This window comes from Ranitomeya imitator, chromosome 9 (assembly GCF_032444005.1).
Source record: "Ranitomeya imitator isolate aRanImi1 chromosome 9, aRanImi1.pri, whole genome shotgun sequence".
NCBI lineage: Eukaryota > Metazoa > Chordata > Amphibia > Anura > Dendrobatidae > Ranitomeya > Ranitomeya imitator.
In genome coordinates, this window is record NC_091290.1 from 154,753,324 (window position 1) to 154,771,791 (window position 18,468).

The window sequence follows — 18,468 nt, forward strand, 5'->3', positions numbered from 1 at the left end:
AGACTACAGCTCCCAGAAGGCTGTGCGTTGCGGTCATGTGATTGGAGCGGTCACGTGTTGTACAATCCACAACCTGAGACGCCGGGAGCGAGGTGAGACCCGAGAATAGCGGCGGCGAGAACCGAGACCGGACCCCGATATATCCCCTCCCCATCACAGGGCGGACAGTGACCGGACCCCGATATATCCCCTCCCCATCACAGGGCGGACAGTGACCGGACCCCGATATATCCCCTCCCCCATCACAGGGCGGACAGTGACCGGACCCCGATATATCCCTCCCCCATCACAGGGCGGACAGTGACCGGACCCCGATATATCCCCTCCCCATCACAGGGCGGACAGTGACCGGACCCCGATATATCCCCCCCCCCCATCACAGGGCGGACAGTGACCGGACCCCGATATATCCCCTCCCCCATCACAGGGCGGACAGTGACCGGACCCCGATATATCCCTCCCCCATCACAGGGCGGACAGTGACCGGACCCCGATATATCCCCTCCCCATCACAGGGCGGACAGTGACCGGACCCCGATATATCCCCTCCCCCATCACAGGGCGGACAGTGACCGGACCCCGATATATCCCCTCCCCCATCACAGGGCGGACAGTGACCGGACCCCGATATATCCCTCCCCCATCACAGGGCGGACAGTGACCGGACCCCGATATATCCCCCCCCCCATCACAGGGCGGACAGTGACCGGACCCCGATATATCCCCTCCCCCATCACAGGGCGGACAGTGACCGGACCCCGATATATCCCCTCCCCCATCACAGGGCGGACAGTGACCGGACCCCGATATATCCCTCCCCCATCACAGGGCGGACAGTGACCGGACCCCGATATATCCCCCCCCCCATCACAGGGCGGACAGTGACCGGACCCCGATATATCCCCTCCCCCATCACAGGGCGGACAGTGACCGGACCCCGATATATCCCCTCCCCCATCACAGGGCGGACAGTGACCGGACCCCGATATATCCCCTCCCCCATCACAGGGCGGACAGTGACCGGACCCCGATATATCCCCTCCCCCATCACAGGGCGGACAGTGACCGGACCCCGATATATCCCTCCCCCATCACAGGGCGGACAGTGACCGGACCCCGATATATCCCCCCCCCCCATCACAGGGCGGACAGTGACCGGACCCCGATATATCCCTCCCCCATCACAGGGCGGACAGTGACCGGACCCCGATATATCCCCTCCCCCATCACAGGGCGGACAGTGACCGGACCCCGATATATCCCCTCCCCCATCACAGGGCGGACAGTGACCGGACCCCGATATATCCCCTCCCCCATCACAGGGCGGACAGTGACCGGACCCCGATATATCCCCTCCCCCATCACAGGGCGGACAGTGACCGGACCCCGATATATCCCTCCCCCATCACAGGGCGGACAGTGACCGGACCCCGATATATCCCCCCCCCCCATCACAGGGCGGACAGTGACCGGACCCCGATATATCCCTCCCCCATCACAGGGCGGACAGTGACCGGACCCCGATATATCCCCTCCCCCCCCATCACAGGGCGGACAGTGACCGGACCCCGATATATCCCCTCCCCCATCACAGGACGGACAGTGACCGGACCCCGATATATCCCCCCCCATCACAGGGCGGACAGTGACCGGACCCCGATATATCCCCCCCCCCCCATCACAGGGCGGACAGTGACCGGACCCCGATATATCCCTCCCCCATCACAGGGCGGACAGTGACCGGACCCCGATATATCCCCTCCCCCCCCATCACAGGGCGGACAGTGACCGGACCCCGATATATCCCCCCCCATCACAGGGCGGACAGTGACCGGACCCCGATATATCCCCCCCCCATCACAGGGCGGACAGTGACCGGACCCCGATATATCCCCTCCCCCCCATCACAGGGCGGACAGTGACCGGACCCCGATATATCCCTCCCCCATCACAGGGCGGACAGTGACCGGACCCCGATATATCCCCTCCCCCCCCATCACAGGGCGGACAGTGACCGGACCCCGATATATCCCCTCCCCCATCACAGGACGGACAGTGACCGGACCCCGATATATCCCCCCCCCATCACAGGGCGGACAGTGACCGGACCCCGATATATCCCCTCCCCCCCCATCACAGGGCGGACAGTGACCGGACCCCGATATATCCCCTCCCCCATCACAGGGCGGACAGTGACCGGACCCCGATATATCCCCTCCCCCATCACAGGGCGCACAGTGACCGGACCCCGATATATCCCCTCCCCCATCACAGGGCGGACAGTGACCGGACCCCGATATATCCCCTCCCCCATCACAGGGCGGACAGTGACCGGACCCCGATATATCCCTCCCCCATCACAGGGCGGACAGTGACCGGACCCCGATATATCCCCTCCCCCCCATCACAGGGCGGACAGTGACCGGACCCCGATATATCCCTCCCCCATCACAGGGCGGACAGTGACCGGACCCCGATATATCCCCCCCCATCACAGGGCGGACAGTGACCGGACCCCGATATATCCCCTCCCCCCCCATCACAGGGCGGACAGTGACCGGACCCCGATATATCCCCTCCCCCATCACAGGGCGGACAGTGACCGGACCCCGATATATCCCCTCCCCCATCACAGGGCGGACAGTGACCGGACCCCGATATATCCCCTCCCCCATCACAGGGCGCACAGTGACCGGACCCCGATATATCCCCTCCCCCATCACAGGGCGGACAGTGACCGGACCCCGATATATCCCCTCCCCCATCACAGGGCGGACAGTGACCGGACCCCGATATATCCCTCCCCCATCACAGGGCGGACAGTGACCGGACCCCGATATATCCCCTCCCCCCCATCACAGGGCGGACAGTGACCGGACCCCGATATATCCCTCCCCCATCACAGGGCGGACAGTGACCGGACCCCGATATATCCCCTCCCCCATCACAGGGCGGACAGTGACCGGACCCCGATATATCCCCTCCCCCATCACAGGACGGACAGTGACCGGACCCCGATATATCCCCCCCCATCACAGGGCGGACAGTGACCGGACCCCGATATATCCCCTCCCCCCCCATCACAGGGCGGACAGTGACCGGACCCCGATATATCCCCTCCCCCATCACAGGGCGGACAGTGACCGGACCCCGATATATCCCCCCCCCATCACAGGGCGGACAGTGACCGGACCCCGATATATCCCCTCCCCCATCACAGGGCGGACAGTGACCGGACCCCGATATATCCCCTCCCCCATCACAGGGCGGACAGTGACCGGACCCCGATATATCCCCTCCCCCATCACAGTGCGGACAGTGACCGGACCCCGATATATCCCCTCCCCCATCACAGGGCGGACAGTGACCGGACCCCGATATATCCCCCCCCCCCCATCACAGGGCGGACAGTGACCGGACCCCGATATATGCCCTCCCCCATCACAGGGCGGACAGTGACCGGACCCCGATATATCCCCCCCCATCACAGGGCGGACAGTGACCGGACCCCGATATATCCCCCCCCCCCCCCATCACAGGACAGGACAGTGACCGGACCCCGATATATCCCCTCCCCCATCACAGGGCGGACAGTGACCGGACCCCGATATATCCCCCCCCATCACAGGGCGGACAGTGACCGGACCCCGATATATCCCCTCCCCCATCACAGGGCGGACAGTGACCGGACCCCGATATATCCCCTCCCCCATCACAGGGCGGACAGTGACCGGACCCCGATATATCCCTCCCCCATCACAGGGCGGACAGTGACCGGACCCCGATATATCCCCCCCCCCCATCACAGGACGGACAGTGACCGGACCCCGATATATCCCCTCCCCCATCACAGGGCGGACAGTGACCGGACCCCGATATATCCCCCCCCCCCCCCATCACAGGGCGGACAGTGACCGGACCCCGATATATGCCCTCCCCCATCACAGGGCGGACAGTGACCGGACCCCGATATATCCCCCCCCATCACAGGGCGGACAGTGACCGGACCCCGATATATCCCCCCCCCCCATCACAGGACAGACAGTGACCGGACCCCGATATATCCCCTCCCCCATCACAGGGCGGACAGTGACCGGACCCCGATATATCCCCTCCCCCATCACAGGGCGGACAGTGACCGGACCCCGATATATCCCCTCCCCCATCACAGGGCGGACAGTGACCGGACCCCGATATATCCCTCCCCCATCACAGGGCGGACAGTGACCGGACCCCGATATATCCCCTCCCCCCATCACAGGGCGGACAGTGACCGGACCCCGATATATCCCCTCCCCCATCACAGGGCGGACAGTGACCGGACCCCGATATATCCCCTCCCCCATCACAGGGCGGACAGTGACCGGACCCCGATATATCCCCTCCCCCATCACAGGGCGGACAGTGACCGGACCCCGATATATCCCCCCCCCATCACAGGGCGGACAGTGACCGGACCCCGATATATCCCCTCCCCCATCACAGGGCGGACAGTGACCGGACCCCGATATATCCCCTCCCATCACAGGGCGGACAGTGACCGGACCCCGATATATCCCCTCCCCCATCACAGGGCGGACAGTGACCGGACCCCGATATATCCCCTCCCCCATCACAGGGCGCACAGTGACCGGACCCCGATATATCCCCCCCCATCACAGGACGGACAGTGACCGGACCCCGATATATCCCCCCCCATCACAGGGCGCACAGTGACCGGACCCCGATATATCCCCTCCCATCACAGGACGGACAGTGACCGGACCCCGATATATCCCCTCCCCCATCACAGGGCGCACAGTGACCGGACCCCGATATATCCCCTCCCCCATCACGGCGGACAGTGACCGGACCCCGATATATCCCCTCCCCCATCACAGGGCGCACAGTGACCGGACCCCGATATATCCCCTCCCCCATCACAGGACGGACAGTGACCGGACCCCGATATATCCCCTCCCCCATCACAGGGCGGACAGTGACCGGACCCCGATATATCCCCTCCCCCATCACAGGGCGGACAGTGACCGGACCCCGATATATCCCCCCCCCCCCCATCACAGAGCAGACAGTGACCGGACCCCGATATATCCCTCCCCCATCACAGGGCGGACAGTGACCGGACCCCGATATATCCCCCCCCCCATCACAGAGCAGACAGTGACCGGACCCCGATATATCCCCTCCCCCATTACAGGGCGGACAGTGACCGGACCCCGATATATCCCCTCCCCCATCACAGGGCGGACAGTGACCGGACCCCGATATATCCCCTCCCCCATCACAGGGCGGACAGTGACCGGACCCCGATATATCCCCTCCCCCATCACAGGGCGGACAGTGACCGGACCCCGATATATCCCTCCCCCATCACAGGGCGGACAGTGACCGGACCCCGATATATCCCCCCCCCCCCCCCCATCACAGGGCGGACAGTGACCGGACCCCGATATATCCCCTCCCCCATCACAGGGCGGACAGTGACCGGACCCCGATATATCCCCTCCCCCATCACAGGGCGCACAGTGACCGGACCCCGATATATCCCCTCCCCCATCACAGGACGGACAGTGACCGGACCCCGATATATCCCCTCCCCCATCACAGGGCGGACAGTGACCGGACCCCGATATATCCCCTCCCCCATCACAGGACGGACAGTGACCGGACCCCGATATATCCCCTCCCCCATCACAGGGCGGACAGTGACCGGACCCCGATATATCCCCCCCCCCCCCCCCCCCATCACAGGGCGGACAGTGACCGGACCCCGATATATCCCCTCCCCCATCACAGGGCGGACAGTGACCGGACCCCGATATATCCCCTCCCCCATCACAGGGCGCACAGTGACCGGACCCCGATATATCCCCTCCCCCATCACAGGACGGACAGTGACCGGACCCCGATATATCCCCTCCCCCATCACAGGGCGGACAGTGACCGGACCCCGATATATCCCCTCCCATCACAGGACGGACAGTGACCGGACCCCGATATATCCCCTCCCCCATCACAGGGCGCACAGTGACCGGACCCCGATATATCCCCTCCCCCATCACGGCGGACAGTGACCGGACCCCGATATATCCCCTCCCCCATCACAGGGCGCACAGTGACCGGACCCCGATATATCCCCTCCCCCATCACAGGACGGACAGTGACCGGACCCCGATATATCCCCTCCCCCATCACAGGGCGGACAGTGACCGGACCCCGATATATCCCCTCCCCCATCACAGGGCGGACAGTGACCGGACCCCGATATATCCCCCCCCCCCCCATCACAGAGCAGACAGTGACCGGACCCCGATATATCCCTCCCCCATCACAGGGCGGACAGTGACCGGACCCCGATATATCCCCCCCCCCATCACAGAGCAGACAGTGACCGGACCCCGATATATCCCCTCCCCCATTACAGGGCGGACAGTGACCGGACCCCGATATATCCCCTCCCCCATCACAGGGCGGACAGTGACCGGACCCCGATATATCCCCTCCCCCATCACAGGGCGGACAGTGACCGGACCCCGATATATCCCCTCCCCCATCACAGGGCGGACAGTGACCGGACCCCGATATATCCCTCCCCCATCACAGGGCGGACAGTGACCGGACCCCGATATATCCCCCCCCCCCCCCATCACAGGGCGGACAGTGACCGGACCCCGATATATCCCCTCCCCCATCACAGGGCGGACAGTGACCGGACCCCGATATATCCCCTCCCCCATCACAGGGCGCACAGTGACCGGACCCCGATATATCCCCTCCCCCATCACAGGGCGGACAGTGACCGGACCCCGATATATCCCCTCCCCCATCACAGGACGGACAGTGACCGGACCCCGATATATCCCCTCCCCCATCACAGGGCGGACAGTGACCGGACCCCGATATATCCCCCCCCCCCCCCCCCATCACAGGGCGGACAGTGACCGGACCCCGATATATCCCCTCCCCCATCACAGGGCGGACAGTGACCGGACCCCGATATATCCCCTCCCCCATCACAGGGCGCACAGTGACCGGACCCCGATATATCCCCTCCCCCATCACAGGACGGACAGTGACCGGACCCCGATATATCCCCTCCCCCATCACAGGGCGGACAGTGACCGGACCCCGATATATCCCCTCCCCCATCACAGGACGGACAGTGACCGGACCCCGATATATCCCCTCCCCCATCACAGGGCGGACAGTGACCGGACCCCGATATATCCCCTCCCCCATCACAGGGCGCACAGTGACCGGACCCCGATATATCCCCTCCCCCATCACAGGACGGACAGTGACCGGACCCCGATATATCCCCTCCCCCATCACAGGGCGGACAGTGACCGGACCCCGATATATCCCCTCCCCCATCACAGGGCGGACAGTGACCGGACCCCGATATATCCCCTCCCATCACAGGGCGGACAGTGACCGGACCCCGATATATCCCCCCCCATCACAGGGCGGACAGTGACCGGACCCCGATATATCCCTCCCCCATCACAGGGCGGACAGTGACCGGACCCCGATATATCCCCTCCAATCACAGGGCGGACAGTGACCGGACCCCGATATATCCCCTCCCCCATCACAGGGCGGACAGTGACCGGACCCCGATATATCCCCTCCCATCACAGGGCTGACAGTGACCGGACCCCGATATATCCCCTCCCCCATCACAGGGCGGACAGTGACCGGACCCCGCTATATCCCCTCCCCCATCACAGGGCGGACAGTGACCGGACCCCGATATATCCCTCCCCATCACAGGGCGGACAGTGACCGGACCCCGATATATCCCCTCCCCCATCACAGGGCGGACAGTGACCGGACCCCGATATATCCCCTCCCCCATCACAGGGCGGACAGTGACCGGACCCCGATATATCCCCCCCCCATCACAGGGCGGACAGTGACCGGACCCCGATATATCCCCCCCCATCACAGGGCGGACAGTGACCGGACCCCGATATATCCCTCCCCCATCACAGGGCGGACAGTGACCGGACCCCGATATATCCCCTCCCCCATCACAGGGCGGACAGTGACCGGACCCCGATATATCCCCTCCCCCATCACAGGGCGGACAGTGACCGGACCCCGATATATCCCCCCCCCCATCACAGGGCGGACAGTGACCGGACCCCGATATATCCCCTCCCCCATCACAGGGCGGACAGTGACCGGACCCCGATATATCCCCTCCCCCATCACAGGGCGGACAGTGACCGGACCCCGATATATCCCTCCCCCATCACAGGGCGGACAGTGACCGGACCCCGATATATCCCCTCCCCCATCACAGGGCGGACAGTGACCGGACCCCGATATATCCCCTCCCCCATCACAGGGCGGACAGTGACCGGACCCCGATATATCCCTCCCCCATCACAGGGCGGACAGTGACCGGACCCCGATATATCCCCTCCCCCCATCACAGGGCGGACAGTGACCGGACCCGATATATCCCCTCCCCCATCACAGGGCGGACAGTGACCGGACCCCGATATATCCCCCCCCATCACAGGGCGGACAGTGACCGGACCCCGATATACCCCCCCCCCCATCACAGGGCGGACAGTGACCGGACCCCGATATATCCCCTCCCCCATCACAGGGCGGACAGTGACCGGACCCCGATATACCCCCCCCCCCATCACAGGGCGGACAGTGACCGGACCCCGATATATCCCCCCCCCCCCCCCCCATCACAGGGCGGACAGTGACCGGACCCCGATATATCCCTCCCCCATCACAGGGCGGACAGTGACCGGACCCCGATATATCCCCTCCCCCATCACAGGGCGGACAGTGACCGGACCCCGATATATCCCCCCCCCATCACAGGGCGGACAGTGACCGGACCCCGATATATCCTCCCCCATCACAGGGCGGACAGTGACCGGACCCCGATATATCCCTCCCCCATCACAGGGCGGACAGTGACCGGACCCCGATATATCCTCCCCCATCACAGGGCGGACAGTGACCGGACCCCGATATATCCCCTCCCCCATCACAGGGCGGACAATGACCGGACCCCGATATATCCCCTCCCCCATCACAGGGCGGACAGTGACCGGACCCCGATATACCCCCCCCCCCCATCACAGGGCGGAGAGTGACCGGACCCCGATATACCCCCCCCCCATCACAGGGCGGACAGTGACCGGACCCCGATATATCCCCTCCCCCATCACAGGGCGGACAGTGACCGGACCCCGATATACCCCCCCCCCCCCATCACAGGGCGGACAGTGACCGGACCCGGATATATCCCCCCCCCCCCCCCATCACAGGGCGGACAGTGACCGGACCCCTATATATCCCCTCCAATCACAGGGCAGACAGTGACCGGACCCCGATATATCCCCTCCCCCATCACAGGGCGGACAGTGACCGGACCCCGATATATCCCTCCCCCATCACAGGGCGGACAGTGACCGGACCCCGATATATCCCCTCCCCCATCACAGGGCGGACAGTGACCGGACCCCGATATATCCCTCCCCCATCACAGGGCGGACAGTGACCGGACCCCGATATATCCTCCCCCATCACAGGGCGGACAGTGACCGGACCCCGATATATCCCCTCCCCCATCACAGGGCGGACAGTGACCGGACCCCGATATATCCCCTCCCCCATCACAGGGCGGACAGTGACCGGACCCCGATATATCCCCTCCCCCATCACAGGGCGGACAGTGACCGGACCCCGATATATCCCCCCCCATCACAGGGCGGACAGTGACCGGACCCCGATATATCCTCCCCCATCACAGGGCGGACAGTGACCGGACCCCGATATATCCCCTCCCCCATCACAGGGCGGACAGTGACCGGACCCCGATATATCCTCCCCCATCACAGGGCGGACAGTGACCGGACCCCGATATACCCCCCCCCCCCATCACAGGGCGGACAGTGACCGGACCCCGATATATCCCCTCCCCCATCACAGGGCGGCCAGTGACCGGACCCCGATATATCCCCCCCATCACAGGGCGGACAGTGACCGGACCCCGATATATCCCCCCCCCCATCACAGGGCGGACAGTGACCGGACCCCGATATATCCCCCCCCACATCACAGGGCGGACAGTGACCGGACCCCGATATATCCCCTCCCCCATCACAGGGCGGACAGTGACCGGACCCCGATATATCCCCTCCCCCATCACAGGGCGGACAGTGACCGGACCCCGATATATCCCCTCCCCCATCACAGGGCGGACAGTGACCGGACCCCGATATATCCCCTCCCCATCACAGGGCGGACAGTGACCGGACCCCGATATATCCCCTCCCCCATCACAGGGCGGACAGTGACCGGACCCCGATATATCCCCCCCCCCCCATCACAGGGCGGCCAGTGACCGGACCCCGATATAACCCCCCCATCACAGGGCGGACAGTGACCGGACCCCGATATATATCCCCTCCCCCATCACAGGGCGGACAGTGACCGGACCCCGATATATCCCCCCCCCATCACAGGGCGGACAGTGACCGGACCCCGATATATCCCCTCCCCCCATCACAGGGCGGACAGTGACCGGACCCCGATATATCCCCTCCCATCACAGGGCGGACAGTGACCGGACCCCGATATATCCCCCCCCATCACAGGGCGGACAGTGACCGGACCCCGATATATATCCCCTCCCCCATCACAGGGCGGACAGTGACCGGACCCCGATATATCCCCTCCCCCCATCACAGGGCGGACAGTGACCGGACCCCGATATATCCCCCCCCCATCACAGGGCGGACAGTGACCGGACCCCGATATATCCCCTCCCATCACAGGGCGGACAGTGACCGGACCCCGATATATCCCTCCCCCATCACAGGGCGGACAGTGACCGGACCCCGATATATCCCCTCCCCCATCACAGGGCGGACAGTGACCGGACCCCGATATATCCCCCCCCATCACAGGGCGGACAGTGACCGGACCCCGATATATCCCTCCCCCATCACAGGGCGGACAGTGACCGGACCCCGATATATCCCCTCCCCCATCACAGGGCGGACAGTGACCGGACCCCGATATATCCCCTCCCCCATCACAGGGCGGACAGTGACCGGACCCCGATATATCCCCCCCCCCATCACAGGGCGGACAGTGACCGGACCCCGATATATCCCCCCCCCCCCCCATCACAGGGCGGACAGTGACCGCGGACCCCGATATAACCCCCCCCATCACAGGGCGGACATTGACCGGACCCCGATATATCCCCCCCCCCCCCCATCACAGGGCGGACAGTGACCGGACCCCGATATATCCCCCCCCATCACAGGGCGGACAGTGACCGGACCCCGATATATCCCCCCCCCCCCCATCACAGGGCGGACAGTGACCGGACCCCGATATATCCCCCCCCCCATCACAGGGCGGACAGTGACCGGACCCCGATATATCCCCCCCCCCCCCATCACAGGGCGGACAGTGACCGGACCCCGATATAACCCCCCCATCACAGGGCGGACATTGACCGGACCCCGATATATCCCCCCCCCCCCCCCATCACAGGGCTGACAGTGACCGGACCCCGATATATCCCCCCCCATCACAGGGCGGACAGTGACCGGACCCCGATATATCCCCCCCCATCACAGGGCGGACAGTGACCGGACCCCCGATATATCCCCTCCCCCATCACAGGGCGGACAGTGACCGGACCCCGATATATCCCCCCCCATCACAGGGCGGACAGTGACCGGACCCCGATATATCCCCCCCATCACAGGGCGGACAGTGACCGGACCCCGATATATCCCCTCCCCCATCACAGGGCGGACAGTGACCGGACCCCGATATATCCCCCCCCCATCACAGGGCGGACAGTGACCGGACCCCGATATATCCCCTCCCCCATCACAGGGCGGACAGTGACCGGACCCCGATATATCCCCTCCCCCATCACAGGGCGGACAGTGACCGGACCCCGATATATCCCCTCCCCCATCACAGGGCGGACAGTGACCGGACCCCGATATATCCCTCCCCCATCACAGGGCGGACAGTGACCGGACCCCGATATATCCCCCCCCCCCCCCCCCATCACAGGGCGGACAGTGACCGGACCCCGATATATCCCCTCCCCATCACAGGGCGGACAGTGACCGGACCCCGATATATCCCCCCCCATCACAGGGCGGACAGTGACCGGACCCCGATATATCCCCCCCCATCACAGGGCGGACAGTGACCGGACCCCGATATATCCCCTCCCCCATCACAGGGCGGACAGTGACCGGACCCCGATATATCCCCCCCCATCACAGGGCGGACAGTGACCGGACCCCGATATATCCCCCCCCATCACAGGGCGGACAGTGACCGGACCCCGATATATCCCCTCCCCCCATCACAGGGCGGACAGTGACCGGACCCCGATATACCCCCCCCCCCATCACAGGGCGGACAGTGACCGGACCCCGATATATCCCCCCCCCCCCCCCATCACAGGGCGGACAGTGACCGGACCCCTATATATCCCCTCCAATCACAGGGCGGACAGTGACCGGACCCCGATATATCCCCTCCCCCATCACAGGGCGGACAGTGACCGGACCCCGATATATCCTCCCCCATCACAGGGCGGACAGTGACCGGACCCCGATATACCCCCCCCCCCCATCACAGGGCGGACAGTGACCGGACCCCGATATATCCCCTCCCCCATCACAGGGCGGACAGTGACCGGACCCCGATATATCCCTTCCCCCATCACAGGGCGGACAGTGACCGGACCCCGATATATCCCCTCCCCCATCACAGGGCGGACAGTGACCGGACCCCGATATATCCCCCCCCCCCCCCATCACAGGGCGGCCAGTGACCGGACCCCGATATAACCCCCCCATCACAGGGCGGACAGTGACCGGACCCCGATATATATCCCCTCCCCCATCACAGGGCGGACAGTGACCGGACCCCGATATATCCCCTCCCCCATCACAGGGCTGACAGTGACCGGACCCCGATATAACCCCCCCATCACAGGGCGGACATTGACCGGACCCCGATATATCCCCCCCCCCCCATCACAGGGCGGACAGTGACCGGACCCCGATATATCCCCCCCCCCATCACAGGGCGGACAGTGACCGGACCCCGATATATCCCCCCCCATCACAGGGCGGACAGTGACCGGACCCCGATATATCCCCTCCCCCATCACAGGGCGGACAGTGACCGGACCCCGATATATCCCCCCCCCATCACAGGGCGGACAGTGACCGGACCCCGATATATCCCCCCCCATCACAGGGCGGACAGTGACCGGACCCCGATATATCCCCTCCCCCATCACAGGGCGGACAGTGACCGGACCCCGATATATCCCCTCCCCCATCACAGGGCGGACAGTGACCGGACCCCGATATATCCCCCCCCATCACAGGGCGGACAGTGACCGGACCCCGATATATCCCCTCCCCCATCACAGGGCGGACAGTGACCGGACCCCGATATATCCCCTCCCCCATCACAGGGCGGACAGTGACCGGACCCCCGATATATCCCCTCCCCCATCACAGGGCGGACAGTGACCGGACCCCGATATATCCCCTCCCCCATCACAGGGCGGACAGTGACCGGACCCCGATATATCCCCTCCCCCATCACAGGGCGGACAGTGACCGGACCCCGATATATCCCCTCCCCCATCACAGGGCGGACAGTGACCGGACCCCGATATATCCCCCCCCCCCCATCACAGGGCGGCCAGTGACCGGACCCCGATATATCCCCCCCCATCACAGGGCGGACAGTGACCGGACCCCGATATATCCCCCCCCCCCCATCACAGGGCGGCCAGTGACCGGACCCCGATATATCCCCCCCCATCACAGGGCGCACAGTGACCGGACCCCGATATATCCCCTCCCCCATCACAGGGCAGACAGTGACCGGACCCCGATATATCCCCTCCCCCATCACAGGGCGGACAGTGACCGGACCCCGATATATCCCCCCCCCATCACAGGGCGGACAGTGACCGGACCCCGATATATCCCCCCCCATCACAGGGCGGACAGTGACCGGACCCCGATATATCCCCTCCCCCATCACAGGGCGGACAGTGACCGGACCCCGATATATCCCCTCCCCCATCACAGGGCGGACAGTGACCGGACCCCGATATATCCCCTCCCCCATCACAGGGCGGACAGTGACCGGACCCCGATATATCCCCCCCCCCCATCACAGGGCGGACAGTGAGCGGACCCCGATATATCCTCCCCCCCCATCACAGGGCGGACAGTGACCGGACCCCGATATATCCCCCCCCCATCACAGGGCGGACAGTGACCGGACCCCGATATATCCCCCCCCCCCCATCACAGGGCGGACAGTGACCGGACCCCGATATATCCCCTCCCCCATCACAGGGCGGACAGTGACCGGACCCCGATATATCCCTCCCCCATCACAGGGCGGACAGTGACCGGACCCCGATATATCCCCCCCCCATCACAGGGCGGACAGTGACCGGACCCCGATATACCCCCCCCCCCCCCATCACAGGGCGGACAGTGACCGGACCCCGATATATCCCCTCCCCCCATCACAGGGCGGACAGTGACCGGACCCCGATATACCCCCCCCCCCCCCCCCCCCATCACAGGGCGGACAGTGACCGGACCCCGATATATCCCCCCCCCCCCCCCCCCCATCACAGGGCGGACAGTGACCGGACCCCGATATATCCCCCCCCATCACAGGGCGGACAGTGACCGGACCCCGATATATCCCCCCCCCATCACAGGGCGGACAGTGACCGGACCCCGATATATCCCCTCCCCCATCACAGGGCGGACAGTGACCGGACCCCTATATATCCCCTCCAATCACAGGGCGGACAGTGACCGGACCCCGATATATCCCTCCCCCATCACAGGGCGGACAGTGACCGGACCCCGATATATCCCCCCCCCATCACAGGGCGGACAGTGACCGGACCCCGATATATCCCTCCCCCATCACAGGGCGGACAGTGACCGGACCCCGATATATCCCCTCCCCCATCACAGGGCGGACAGTGACCGGACCCCGATATATCCCCTCCCCCATCACAGGGCGGACAGTGACCGGACCCCGATATATCCCCCCCCATCACAGGGCGGACAGTGACCGGACCCCGATATATCCCTCCCCCATCACAGGGCGGACAGTGACCGGACCCCGATATATCCCCTCCCCCATCACAGGGCGGACAGTGACCGGACCCCGATATATCCCCCCCCCCCCCATCACAGGGCGGACAGTGACCGGACCCCTATATATCCCCTCCAATCACAGGGCGGACAGTGACCGGACCCCGATATATCCCCCCCCATCACAGGGCGGACAGTGACCGGACCCCGATATATCCCTCCCCCATCACAGGGCGGACAGTGACCGGACCCCGATATATCCCCTCCCCCATCACAGGGCGGACAGTGACCGGACCCCGATATATCCCCTCCCCCATCACAGGGCGGACAGTGACCGGACCCCGATATATCCCCCCCATCACAGGGCGGACAGTGACCGGACCCCGATATATCCTCCCCCATCACAGGGCGGACAGTGACCGGACCCCGATATATCCCCTCCCCCATCACAGGGCGGACAGTGACCGGACCCCGATATATCCCCCCCCCCCCCCATCACAGGGCGGACAGTGACCGGACCCCTATATATCCCCTCCAATCACAGGGCGGACAGTGACCGGACCCCGATATATCCCCTCCCCCATCACAGGGCGGACAGTGACCGGACCCCGATATACCCCCCCCCATCACAGGGCGGACAGTGACCGGACCCCGATATATCCCCTCCCCCATCACAGGGCGGACAGTGACCGGACCCCGATATATCCCCCCCCATCACAGGGCGGACAGTGACCGGACCCCGATATATCCCTCCCCCATCACAGGGCGGACAGTGACCGGACCCCGATATATCCCCCCCCCCCCCCCATCACAGGGCGGACAGTGACCGGACCCCGATATATCCCCTCCCCCATCACAGGGCGGACAGTGACCGGACCCCGATATATCCCCTCCCCCATCACAGGGCGGACAGTGACCGGACCCCGATATATCCCCTCCCCCCATCACAGGGCTGACAGTGACCGGACCCCGATATACCCCCCCCCCCATCACAGGGCGGACAGTGACCGGACCCCGATATACCCCCCCCCATCACAGGGCGGACAGTGACCGGACCCCGATATATCCCCTCCCCCATCACAGGGCGGCCAGTGACCGGACCCCGATATATCCCCTCCCCCATCACAGGGCGGACAGTGACCGGACCCCGATATATCCCCCCCCCCCCCCCCATCACAGGGCGGACAGTGACCGGACCCCGATATGTCCCCCCCCACATCACAGGGCGGACAGTGACCGGACCCCGATATATCCCCCTCCCCCCATCACAGGGCGGACAGTGACCGGACCCCGATATATCCCCTCCCCCATCACAGGGCGGACAGTGACCGGACCCCGATATATCCGCTCCCCCATCACAGGGCGGACAGTGACCGGACCCCGATATATCCCCTCCCCCATCACAGGGCGGACAGTGACCGGACCCCGATATAAACCCCCCCCCATCACAGGGCGGACAGTGACCGGACCCCGATATATCCCCTCCCCCATCACAGGGCTGACAGTGACCGGACCCCGATATATCCCCTCCCCCATCACAGGGCGGGCAGTGACCGGACCCCGATATAAACCCCCCCCATCACAGGGCGGACAGTGACCGGACCCCGATATATCCCCTCCCCCATCACAGGGCTGACAGTGACCGGACCCCGATATATCCCCCCCCCCATCACAGGGCGGACAGTGACCGGACCCCGATATATCCCCTCCCCCATCACAGGGCGGACAGTGACCGGACCCCGATATATCCCCTCCCCCATCACAGGGCGGGCAGTGACCGGACCCCGATATAAACCCCCCCCATCACAGGGCGGACAGTGACCGGACCCCGATATATCCCCTCCCCCATCACAGGGCTGACAGTGACCGGACCCCGATATATCCCCCCCCCCCATCACAGGGCGGACAGTGACCGGACCCCGATATATCCCCCCCCCATCACAGGGTGGACAGTGACCGGACCCCGATATATCCCCCCCACCCCATCACAGGGCGGACAGTGACCGGACCCCGATATATCCCCTCCCCCATCACAGGGCGGACAGTGACCGGACCCCGATATATCCCCTCCCCCATCACAGGGCGGACAGTGACCGGACCCCGATATATCCCCCCCCATCACAGGGCGGACAGTGACCGGACCCCGATATATCCCCCCCATCACAGGGCGGACAGTGACCGGACCCCGATATATCCCCTCCCCCATCACAGGGCGGACAGTGACCGGACCCCGATATATCCCCTCCCCCATCACAGGGCGGACAGTGACCGGACCCCGATATATCCCCCCCCATCACAGGGCGGACAGTGACCGGACCCCGATATATCCCCCCCATCACAGGGCGGACAGTGACCGGACCCCGATATATCCCCTCCCCCATCACAGGGCGGACAGTGACCGGACCCCGATATATCCCCTCCCCCATCACAGGGCGGACAGTCACCGAACCCCGATATATCCCCCTCCCCCATCACAGGGCGGACAGTCGACCGGACCCCGATATATCCCCCCCCATCACAGGGCGGACAGTGACCGGACCCCGATATTTCCCCTCCCCCATCACAGGGCGGACAGTGACCGGACCCCGATATATCCCCTCCCCCATCACAGGGCGGACAGTGACCGGACCCCGATATATCCCCTCCCCCATCACAGGGCGGACAGTGACCGGACCCCGATATATCCCCCTCCCCCCATCACAGGGCGGACAGTGACCGGACCCCGATATATCCCCTCCCCCATCACAGGGCGGACAGTCGACCGGACCCCGATATATCCCCTCCCCATCACAGGGCGGACAGTGACCGGACCCCGATATTTCCCCTCCCCCATCACAGGGCGGACAGTGACCGGACCCCGATATATCCCCTCCCCCATCACAGGGCGGACAGTGACCGGACCCCGATATATCCCCTCCCCCATCACAGGGCGGACAGTGACCGGACCCCGATATATCCCCCCCCCATCACAGGGCGGACAGTGACCGGACCCCGATATATCCCCTCCCCCATCACAGGGCTGACAGTGACCGGACCCCGATATTTCCCCTCCCCCATCACAGGGCGGACAGTGACCGGACCCCGATATATCCCCCCCCATCACAGGGCGGACAGTGACCGAACCCCGATATATCCCTCTCCCATCACAGGGCGGACAGTGACCGAACCCCGATATATCCCCCCCCCCCATCACAGGGCGGACAGTGACCGGACCCCGATATATCCCCCCCCCCATCACAGGGTCGGACAGTGACCGGACCCCCGATATATCCCCCCCCATCACAGGGCGGAC

At 64.8% G+C, this 18,468-nt stretch overlaps 1 protein-coding gene across 2 annotated transcripts in view; it reads left to right on the plus strand.

Annotated features, from left to right (window-relative positions):
* The first annotated feature begins 30 nt into the window (after positions 1 to 30).
* SLC38A7 (solute carrier family 38 member 7) overlaps positions 31 to 18,468 on the plus strand; it is a 55,056-nt gene continuing 36,618 nt past the window's right edge. The window contains exon 1 of one of the 2 annotated variants that reach the window (XM_069739551.1): positions 31 to 92. The gene's annotated coding sequence lies outside the window, so the exon portion shown is untranslated. The remainder of the gene's footprint in view (positions 93 to 18,468) is intronic. The other variant, XM_069739552.1, reaches the window with a different exon arrangement.